We start from the raw sequence: 12374 nt of genomic DNA on the forward strand, positions 1-12374 counted from the left end.
CCAGCAGGAGGAAGAATTAGAAGGTGACACCATCAATCAGCAGTACAGCAGAATGCCTGATGACCAGCAGGAGGAAGAATTAGAAGGTGACACCATCAATCAGCAGTACAGCAGAATACCTGATGACCAGCAGGAGCATCAGTATCAACATAACGATGCTCCTGGAAACCCTGAAGCTGGAGTCACGACACCTCCAGGAGAGAAAGGTTCCAGGATAGGAACATTATGGACCTGTGTATCACTGCAGGGGTTCCTGGGAAATAAAAGAAAGAACTTTAGAATTTTTAAAAACAATGTCATTTTTCTGTGTACATAATGTTTCTAACTTGTGTTTTTACTGTTGTAGGTTCCGCTGAAGTTTATTAAATAAATGTTCCTTTATCTTCTGCTTGATATCTTTCTTTGCTCAATAGTGTAAGCCATGTGTGTATTTATGTATTTACTCTCACACAGTATAAACCATTTATGTATTTATTCTAAAGAGAAGTTGTTACAACTAATGATTGGAGTGATTAACTGTAGGATGTATATTAGACAAATGTAATACAGTACATATTAATGACATGACCAGAAGGATGACAACAAGCAGCAGGGAAGAAAAGCTGGTTAATTATTTAATAAACATCAAGGATCTTCATTAAAACAGTAAAATAATTGTTTGTATTAGTAGGACATTTCTGATCAGCTGCTTTTGTTGTTACTGAACTCCAAGGAGATGAAGAGTAAAATAAAGGCTGTATAGGAGGTAGAAGTAATAGTAACACTGTACTATACACGGAACTATACACTGTACTTTATACAGTACTGTACACGGTACTAAACACAGTACTATACACGGTACAATACACTGTAACATACACCGCATGTATGTGACAGAAAAGGTACTATTTTACAATAATGTTCTAAAATTTAGATCATCATATAAAATATCAGGTACAAATCACCTTCCTGCTGAACCAGAGAGGAAACAGGTTCCTCCTCCTCCTCCTCCTCCTCCTCCTCCTCCTCCTCCTCCTCCTCCTCCTCCTCCTCCTCAGCTTCAGGGTCCATCATCCAGCCATGACAGCCACAGCGTCATGAAGTACTCGTGTTCCAATTCTCCATTAACGCCGATGCGTCCTCCTATATTTGCATTTCCGCACTTCCGAGGACGCTGCAAGTAGTTACTCATGACGTAAGCGAGTAAACACTGGCGCTCTAAGAATTGGGAAACGGCCACAGACATACGCAGCGCATGCAGTCCGACCTGACCCGCCCCCTTCTCCACTCTCAGCCAATCACAGACCAACTCGCTCTAACGGTGCATTCAGGTGACACGAAACAACGGAAACTAAGAAATGTCAACACTAAACCATATCATTGCCACAAGAACACAACTGCAGAGATGTTGAACTCTTTTGACATTTTTTTCTTTTTCAAACAATCAATCAATCAATGAAAGACTTAATTTCTCCTCAAGGGGGGTAATTAAAAGGTCAACAACAGACTACAACTGGGTAAATAAATACCAGTAATGGTAAAAATCTGATCATTACAAAATGAGTCAGATATAAATACAAAGAATGAAGGTCAAAGGTTAAATCTGGATCAGCAGGAGGCCAGGCAGTGATCAGAACTCACTTTGTGGCCAAACCAGTTGTCCTTTTTATTTAGAGACGTGGGGCGGTGTCGGCAACTGTTGAAAGTAACTAAAAAGTTACTTGTAATCCAATTTAGTTACTTTTAAAAACAAGTAATCAATGAAGTAACTAAATTACTTTTTAGGCGAGTGACTAGTAATCAGTAATCTAATTACTTTTGCAAGGTAACTGTGGCAACACTGGTGACCACCAACTAATATAATTTTCCTGACCTCCACCTCCTCCATGACTATTTCTCTCTCTGTAAAATTCCTTTTCTTCTTCTTTTCTCTCAGGATTTAGCGTCAAATGCCGGCGATCAACGGGCCGATTGAGATGCAAAGATATTGACGAGACACTTTGCATCGACCATTTATGGTTAAAAGTGGACGTGTTGAGGGCGGGACATCAACTGTGGGACCTTCCAGGTGGACTGTGATCTATAACAGGAAAGTGCAGTACGCACGGTTTCACCAATCTGAATTTGTTTGGGCGCACGCCATTTTCAGCTTTAGAGCGCACCAACATTTTTAGTAGGAATCCTACGCAGTGTTTTATAAATGAGGCCCCAGGCCCTTGTTTTGCCAGATTTAAAACGCAGGATGTGATAGGGAGGGCGGAAATAGATGGTTTTTAAGAATCAGTTCTTAAATTGAGGGGTAATTCAAGCTTTAATATTTACGGAACTGCAGCCAGATTTTCAAAGAATTGTTGACAACAGGGTTCTGTTAGATGTTATGAATGTTAACAGGGAGACGAGAAGTGAGGAGGGACTGGAGAGAGAACCTTGAAGATCGACGTTCTATTTGAGCCCATGAAGGATCTGTGTCGGCTTCATTGTCCAGCCAATGACAGAGCTTATTAATATTGCATGACCAATAGTATTGTATGATGTAACTGTCGAAAAAAAGATTTTCTTATAAAGATTTGAATGTGTTGGAACAAATAAAGAAATTTAGGGAGATTATTAACCTGTGTTTTCTTCGTCTCCAGGTGGTGTAGGTTGACTGCAGCAGTTTCCTCCGTAGTGGTGGTGCAGTCTTCACAGTCGTCTCCCTCTTACTATGATTCTGTGAGTATTTGCAGTGTCACAGGTGATTCAGTTGAGGATTCCCGTCTCATTCGGTTGCCCTGCCGCATGCTGAGCTCCGGCCCTGACCTCACCCTCTTTCTTGTCCAGTTGCTCATTTTAGTGTGAACATGTTTGATTGGTGTGTGACCTTGTTCAGTTCTATTTCTTTTTATCTATTAATTTAATCAAAAATATTTTTTAATTAATTTGGAAATGGTCTTGGCTCGTGGTATCTTTGGACCTGTTTGACCTTATGTAGTATGTAGTACTACCTTATGTAGTAAAAGACCTTAGATAGGATTTCCTGGGGTGCAATTCCCCAGGACATTATTATTATGACCTCTGGTCAGGAGCAGTTGGTCATTAAGGGGCAGGTGGAGCTGAGCACCACCTGATGAACCAGTGAAAAATAACTGAGGGCAAAGTACATTATTAATCCTTTAAGATCATCTATAGTGTTGGAATAATCTTACGAAAGGTTATCACATTCATTGTACCAACATTCTTTCTCATCTGCTACGACTTGTATTTCTCCACTGTGAACTTTTATGGTAAGGAGGAATGTGGTCTGCAGATGGGAAGTCCTTGTAATAAGATAAGAGGACCCCTGTGATCTATTATGATAAGGAGAAGTGGTCAGCAAATGGTGAAGTGTTGTGTTTTCAGATGGGAGGAACCCTAATAAATGGAGAGGAAACGGCAGAGGTTTTTCAGAGCGGGTTGGAGATTTGTACCTGCAACATCTCTCTGTCCGTTTCTCCTCATGAGTAAAACCAAATCTTAACTTGTGTGTGTGTTCTGTCTTGCAGATTTAATAAATGTTCAGAGTTTGGACCTGACATATAGTATTTTATTTTCTGTGAATATAGCTTCCTCCTGAGTTGCATATTTGTGTGTGAGGATTGAACTTCCTGGTTCTTGGTCTCCTCTTGCTGCTTCAGGCTGAGTTTTCTCCTGATCCACACTGATGGTTGCATGAGTTGGACCAGCTCCTCTCTCTCAATGCAGTTTGTATTTCATGCCGTCAAATGTAAGTGTTCATGCTCAGGCTGTGGTACATTCATTCAGATCACATGATCTTTATGGAGAGTGGGGCTTGCAGCCCGAAGACCTGCTCCAGGATGATTTAGAAGCTCAGAGCTGATTGGCTGGCGTCAATGGAGGCACTGCTTGACAGAACCAGAGTGAGTTGTGACGCCAGCTTATGCGCCGCGAGAGCTAACAGTTAAGAATCCAAATGAATGAGGTTGATTATTTACTGGTGTATAAATTTAAAACTTTGACTTTAGAGGAGAAACTGGAGGTAAAGTCAGTGTAAGGTCATAATATAATCTGTGTAAGAATCTCACTTGTAAATCAATATGCTGCTCGTCTAGTGGAGGAATTCTTTCCTTGCAATCAGTAGGCCCGTGTTCAACTCCCCACCGAGACACAGTTTAGTTTATTAAATGATTTAATCAGAGGCTATTCCCCGTGTTAAACCTTTTCACAAGATGGGATCCTACAGTATATGGTTGTCATGAGGATGTTGGAGCTAAAAACTTCGGCACAAACTTTAGTTTGGTATTAAGTGGTGTTGAACTCTGCGCTCAGTAGACCTGAAATAAAATCTCACCACCAAGTATTTACATGTTGAAACACCACCGCCTCTGGTGAAGAAACATCTGATCTCAATAAATAAATTCATTAGTTCAGTTTATGTTAGTGTGTGTGTGTGTGTGTGTGTGTGTGTGTGTGTGTGTGTGTGTGTGTGTGTGTGTGTGTGTGTGTGTGTGTGTGTGTGTGTGTGTGTGTGTGTGTGTGTGTGTGTGTGTGTGTGTGTGTTCAGTGAAGTGTATCAGTGTGCAGCAGTCAGTTTCTGTTCAGTCTGACTGAGGGAGGTTTTTGTACGACGGTTTTTCACTGTGTGATCACCCACTGACTGTTGATGTAATGTTCACTCTGACAGTAATAAACTGCAGCATCTTCAGCTTGAACTCCACTGATGGTCAGAGTGAAGTCAGAGTTTGATCCACTGCCTGTAAAACGATCTGGAGTCCCTGATGCTCTATAGCTGGTGTAGTAAATGAGCCTTTTAGGAGGTTGTCCATCTCTTTGTTGGTACCAGGCTAAAGCCTGATCACCATCACTATAAACATAAACATTCTGACTGGTCCTACATGTGATGGTGACGGAGGCTCCCAGAGCAGAGCTGACTGCTGCAGGCTGAGTCACTGTGACCTGGCCTCTGGACTCTGAGGAAACACAGACAGAAACATCAAGCAGCCTCATGGTTTTGTGGGCTTCATTTCAGAGGGACGGATGTTGACAGAGGAGAGGAGTTTGATTCTCTGGACTTTACCTGTGAAGCAGCAGCAGAGGAGAGTCCAGATGAGGACGCAGATCACACTCATGTTTCTGATGAGGAGGATTTCTCTGTCTTCTGTTGTCATGAAGGACGGCTGTCAGTCATCCAGTCTTCAACTGTCAGGACTATAAACTCTCCCAGAGCACTGGAGCATGGTGCTGCTGATGCAAAGTGGCTCTATGGAAATGTTCTGACTGACTCCAACAGGGACCTGGATCACTTTCATCTCTCAGTTTCACTCTGGATTCAAACTTTAATGACAATATTAAGGAATTGAACTGAATAATTAAAGATACGTCTGTAGTTTTTACTTTTTAAAAATTTCCTATTTTTGCTGCCAAATCCCTTCAGGAATAAATTCCAAAAGATATTATTGAATAAATTGAAAATAATCTTTAAAACAATTTCTATAAATATATGTATTTCAAGTAGACATTGCAGATGAAAGAACTGTTCTCTTGTGTTCCGTTAGGATCAGGTGGTAAAAGTTGTTTTGGTGAGTTTGTTGGTTTCAGAATCAGAGAGTGGCGTCTCTCTACAGTCAGAGGTTTTTGTACAGCGGCTCAATGAGTTTGTATCACTGTGGTACACGTTCGGTGGAGGAACCAGACTGGATGTTGGAAGTAAGTTTATTATTCTCCTTTTAATAATTTCAACTAAATAATACAAATTCATACATTAAACCTTGTTTTGAATGATTTGAGATTAGAAAGATGTTTTTTTTTCTTAATAATTATTGTAGTGATCAAGTTTTAATCTCCATTGATTTCATGTAGTTTAGCTCAGCTCTGTTTCACTTTAATTTGATCACAGAGAAAAGTTATTAGTTTTAAATTTACACCGGATTAAAATCTCATTAGGATTAAATGACAAAACCAAAGATATTGTCAGTCTTTAAATGTGCTCAGTTAGAGCCTGATGGCTGTGGAACACACTGTTTTAACTCTACCAGTCTCATGTTGAAGCTGTTTTTACACTGACCTGTGTATTTAGGGACATTTCTGGCGCACTGGTCTGTCTTTGGGCTGAGTTTTAGTTGACATGTCCACTGTTTGAAATGTGTTTGTGTTGGAATGTGTGCAGGTTTTATTCTTCTTGTTTTATTGAGTGTCTCTTCATCACAGCTGGATTTATTCTTGGTTCTATAGAATGTTTCCCAATTCTGTTTCTCTTCTTACTTTAAAATGCATCATTAATATTGTTATTTTACAGTAAAATAGAAATACTGATGATAAATGTTATAAAATTATGAAAACCTCTTGATATATATTTCACTGTTTTCTTTTACATTTTGCTCTAAATAATTGAAAATATTAATTTAGATTTGAAGTTCATGTTAAAGTTTCCAGTCATAAGTTGTAAAGTGTAAACTTTCTGATCACGTTGATGCAAATGAAGAGTAAACGTTGAGACATCAGCTTGTGTTCCTTCCTGTGTAGTTTGAGGTATTTCAGGTCAAAGTGTTGGATGATTCTCTCTGTGCTGATGTGCATGAGAGGCTTCTTAAAGGGAAGTGAAACAATGTGTGAGTGAGTGACTGCTGGAGCAGAAAAAGCCTCTGACAGCAACTTCTTCCAGGACCAAATCAGCTGTCTCCCACTAAAGCTGTCCAGGTGTGTGCTGGTTGATTGACAGCTGGGTGCTCCCTGTCCTCTAATTTGATTGGTGTCTCCTAGGTGATACCCGCCCCACCCTGATGGTGCTGCCCCCCTCCAGAGAGGAGCTGCAGCAGGGGAAGGCCACGCTCATGTGCCTGGCCAACGAGGGCTTCCCCTCAGACTGGAGTCTGAGCTGGAAGGTGGAGGACAGCAGCAGCAGCAGCAGCAGCAGCAGCTGGGAGGAGAGCAGGAGCCCCGGGGTGCTGCAGAAGGACGGCCTCTACAGCTGGAGCAGCACCCTGAGGCTCCCTGCAGACCAGTGGAGGAAGGTGGGCTCTGTGACCTGTGAGGCCACCCGGGGCTCCCAGACTCCCCTCAGAGAGACACTGAGGAGAGACCAGTGTTCCCAGTCCTGACCGGACTCACTGGGACTCTCACACTGCTTTTACTCTCACACTGATCTCACCTCTGTCATTCACCCTCTTTCACTTTCTTCTATCATCAAAGCAAACTGACTTCATCAATATTCATCTTCTTTCATCATCATTTTCTTCAAGCTTTGACAAAATAAAGACAGTTTTCACCTCAATCTTTGGTCTTTCATGACTTTTTTACAACAATAAAATCCTCATGGCAAAGCGGTTTAGAAGATGGATGAATGGAAAAATATTATATGAGAGTGTTTATATCCTCACATCCTTATTTATATCTTTCAATAAAAGCTGGAAGTTGAAACGTATTTGCATGTCCTATAAATGGTTGGATTAGATTGTAACAGTGGCAGCCTTGCATTTCAGACCTCGGCCTTCACTAGTGCTGGTCTGAGTCAATCCACCCCTCAATCACTTTTTTATGGCTACAAAAACCAGGTCATCATGTAGAGATGCAGTATAAAAAGCCTTTGCATCACAGATAGATACTCATGCTGCCAGAATAAATACCTTTATGATGAAAATAATCAAAGTTCAAGTCTCCTTCTGTTTCAGCTAAATAAAAAAAGCCGCTGTTATTCCCAGAATTCCTGGGGGCCGTGGACGGTGACAAACGTTTTTCATGGTTTGAAAATAATATAATGGGGAATCACATAATCCTGAATCCTTCCATGGAACTTGTAGTGAGCACAAGTAAATTGTACCGGACCTCTGTGTGCTTGGAGCCCTGCGGTGCGTTCAATGACCTCTAGGAAAAGTTACACTTGAAAATTGTTTTGACAATAAATCTGCAACCAAATCTCTTTATCTTCTCCTTTAGCCATTGTCGGTGTACAAAACCACTATTAAACAAACACAACTATAATATTGTTAATGCAGTTCGCTCCAGATGCAGTCAGCTGGCGCTGGAGAGTGAACTCTCTGACGAGCCAATCAGAGGGCTTGAATACGCTGACGTCACCCGAGGCCTGCTGGCGGGTCCTGAGTCACCAATATCTATTTGTGTCATAAACCTGCTGTTTATTAAAGGTTTAGACATTTTGAATCATAACTGAAGTAATAAACATAAAAGAAACTGTTTTTATGAGAAAAGGAGAATAAGTCCCAGAGGAAAATCTTTTGGGATTTTTATCTTAACAGACATTGATTGGCAGAGAGCTTGGTTATTGCCATACAAATTTTGTATTGTCAATCAAATTAAGCAAGTACATATTAATATTTTGAACAACATATATTTAACAAACATAAACTTATCCAAATTTTTAGAAAGTGAAAAATAATTACCTTTTGTAACGGCGAAAATGAATCATTAAGTCATTAATTGTTTTACTGATCCTATTCAAATAACTTATGGATTCAAATTGAGAATTATATACTGTGTAAAACTAGAATCATGCTCAAATTCATTGTCAAAGTGTAATTGCATATTTTAATTACAAAAATAAAGACATAGAATTTATAATTGATTTAATAATTATAGTTGGAAAATTTCACATTCGCAAATGCAGATTAGCAAAGGTAAACCCAGATTATGTTCAGTTTTATATTGAACTTAAAGAACACATTAAAACACTAAGTAACATAAACACCAAAATAAAGCATTAAAATTATTGAGTTAATTAAAGAATTATTCCAAAAAGAATAATGAGACCCTGTGCTTCCCTCGTCCCTTTTGTGTTTTCTTTTTTTTTAATTATACTTTTCTTTTAAAATAAATAATGTCATCCTTATTTGTTTTTGTTATAGTTATCTTTATAAGTTCATACCATGGAGCTTAAGATTATACTAATGTATTATTTGTGAGCATCGTCTGTTAAAATTGTTTGTTTTTGTTGTTCGATGTTTGTTTGCTCTGTTTGGATGTTCCCCCATTTGGGCAATAAAGTAAAAAATGAAATAGAATAAAATAAAATTAATCAATTAAAAAAAAAAGAGCATCAATATCAAAACCTGATTGGTTGAAGCAGCAGCGTGACCGACACTTATTTCACGTTGCAGTTGCAGAGGGGCCAGAATCACGTTTTTTAGACGTCTTTCTTGGACGTTGTTTTCACGTCTTGTCTGGACGTCATATGGACGTCCATGAAAATACGTTTCAAAAGAGAAAGGACAGGTCATCAGTCTTCCACAGGACACACACAGACACTTCATTTAGCATTAACATTACATGCAGTTTTTTGGAATGTGGGAGGAAACCAGAGAACCCTGAGGAAACACAAGGAAATTCCACAAACACCTCCAGCTGGATTCGAACCCACAACCTTCTGTCAAGCGAGAGCGCTAAACAGTGCAGCAATGAGAGCATTAACAATGACAATGACATTTGATAATGCTGATAAAACAATGACTCATGTACATAGTTGTATTCACCAGATGAAAAGTTATCAAAGTGGTGAGTTTCTCCTTGGAGACTTAAAAAGTCTGAATTTTGACTTTATTCTGAGAATATTATATTAAAGTAAAATAAATAAAATCAGGATTTTGACTTTATTCTGAAAATATTATATTAAAGTAAAATAAATAAAATCAGGATTTTGACTTTAAAGACGTCATTTACAAAACGTTAATGCATCTTTAATGTGTCCAGAATCATCGTCCGTACATGGAAAATCAAAGAATTGAGAATAATTTTATCACATCTAAAACTAAATGAGTGGAAACGCTGGCGTTAACAGCCATACGGTTCAGCAGAAATCAAGGTCAGATGTTATTAAGTTTGTGGCTGAAGCAGCAGGAAGATTTGTGGGAGTAAAGAATGACTCCCCACAGACACTTCATGCTTCTAAGAGGGTGAGTCAGGAGGGGTCAGTCCAGAAGTCCAGCAGCCGGTCTGACACAGGGGATGAGGAAGGTGAAGACATGGATGATGGTGACTTCATTGATGGTATCCAGGACGTTTCCTTTTTTCATAATGGTCTGAGGAAAGGAGAGGTGGAGGTCTGCACAGCAGAGAAAAGACAGAACATGTGAGAGAAGAGACAGGAGAAGAAGCTCAGAGCAGAGGTGGTGAGGCTCTGAGGTCAAGCGTCCAGAGGGATGGACAGTCCACAGAGAGGTTGAAGAAGTGAGGCAGTGTCAGGGCTGATGTGTGACAGAAGGACAACAGGAAGAGAGGAAGTGAAGCTTTACAAGGACGTCTACAAAATGTGCTTTGGAGTCGGTGCTGCTGCACATCCACGTCAAAGAATCAACAGAGATTCAACCGTTTAAAATGAACTTACTACCAAAGGTCAAAGAATCTGCTGAGAGCTCAGCACTTACAAGAATCTAAAGATTGTTTTCCATCAATCACTTGATCAATAGATGAGATATTAATCCATCAGTGTGACGATCAACTTGTTTGGCCTTTTGTCAAGAAAAGTGCCAAATTAACTAGAAAGAAAATGAGAGGGACACTGTCATGTCTTTAGGTTAAAGACATTATATGGTCCTGAAGTTTCTAAGGTTGTTAAAAAGTGTGCTATAGTTAAATAGTTAATGTAGTGACACATCTTCATCTTCTCCGTAGAGGATCGTTTTTTGTTGTAGCAGAGTGAGTGTTCCTCTCGCTCTACGATCTTTGCTGTTTTGTCTCTCGGTGAAGGTAAGCTAGCAGTACTACAGAAACGTGGCTGAAACTTCACAGGAACACGCTGTGTCGCTCTTAACACTTGAGCCTAGGGAAAGTTTCGTCTTTGTAAGTATCTGTGGGTCATGTATAGTTCAAAATGCATCGGTTGTTGTAGTGACTGTTGTGTTACATGTGTATATCGAATTCAGTGTGTTTTCCATGCATGTATAGACAGTAATTGTTCTTTTTTCTGTATGTTTACAGTAACCACACTTTCACACACTTTCACATATTTACACACACACACACACTAGAAATCACTAAAACAAGAAAAGCAAGCCTTGTGCACAGTGTTTTCTTTGATGGTTCGCTGGCTGTCTAGCAACACACTGTCACGTGTTGTGAGGACAGCATAGACACTTTGGTTTAAAGTAGGGATGTCCCGATCAGATCGCTAGATATCGGATCGGGGCCGATATTACTGATTTGTAAATGATCGGGAATCGGCAAATCCAGCCGATCGCCCCGCCGATCTAATTTAAAAAATATATATATTTTCCCGTCAGCTGCCGTAAAGCGAGCCCCGTTTGCAACCTGCCGTAAACTGAGGTTAGCAGTCTAAAACCATTGAGTGGATAAAATGTCAGCAGTCTGGAGGTATTTTAAGGTTGACAACCAAACCAGTCCAGCGGCCAGTTGGACTATTTGCTTCGCCACAGTCCCGAGAGGTGGAGCCCCACTACTTCGTTTAACACAACTAATTTGATAAGAAATCTAAAAAGTAAACATGCGGCGGAGTACGCTCAGCAAAGACGATCATACGTGGAAAAAAAGATGACGTAATCGCCCCCCTCCTCCCCCACCGTGGTCCTAAACGTCACCTAACAACCACAACAATCACGGACTTCAAGCTCTGGTCGAGCTGCAGAAGCTAGAAGCAGGCGGAGCGGGGCCATAGACCGAGATATATATATATATATATATATTATATATATATAGAGAGAGAGAAGAGAGAGAGAGAGAGAGAGAGAACAAAAGAAACCCAGAAAACGTTCAGATGTGCATGGCTATACATTGCATTTGACAATTATTATTGTATAATTGTACTACTACAGTATTATTATTGTTTATTATTATTATAGTTTTTATTATTGTATTATAGATACTGGATTCTTCGATCATTATTGATATTATTATTATAACCATTACTACGGCTGAGTATAGCCGGTAACCTATTTGCCCACGATAACAGTATTATCACAATACAGCGATTCTACTCAGTATATCTCTGGAAATTTCATCCACGATACTTTAAGACGTCTGTCTATCTGAAGAAATTCACAATTTATTGACTGAACCCATTTCAGAGGAATTATACAACATTGTCAATCAATTTCACATGAATAACAGCCCAGTACAACACATTAACACAGTAAACAAAGTGTGTACTGTACATTAACACACTAAACAAAGTGTGTACTGCACATTAACACACTAAACAAAGTGTATACTGCACATCAACACACTAAACAAAGTGCATACTGCACATTAACACACAGTAAACAAAGTGTGTACTGCACATTAATACACAGTAAACAAAGTGTGTACTGCACACTAACACACTAAACAAAGTGTGTACTGCACACTAAACACACTAAACAAAGTGTGTACTGCAAAATAACACACACGAAACAAAGTGTGTACTGCACATTAACACACTAAACAAAGTGTGTACTGCACATTAATACACTAAACAA

General features: G+C 39.6%; 1 gene segment (V, D, J or C); it reads left to right on the forward strand.

Annotated features, from left to right (window-relative positions):
• The first annotated feature begins 4671 nt into the window (after window positions 1-4671).
• LOC308118107 (Ig kappa-b4 chain C region-like) lies at window positions 4672-7223 on the forward strand. The segment is given in 2 exons: window positions 4672-5661; window positions 6715-7223.
• The last annotated feature ends 5151 nt before the right edge of the window (window positions 7224-12374 follow it).

Source organism: Lipophrys pholis (assembly GCF_963383615.2).
Source record: "Lipophrys pholis genome assembly, chromosome: 12".
NCBI lineage: Eukaryota > Metazoa > Chordata > Actinopteri > Blenniiformes > Blenniidae > Lipophrys > Lipophrys pholis.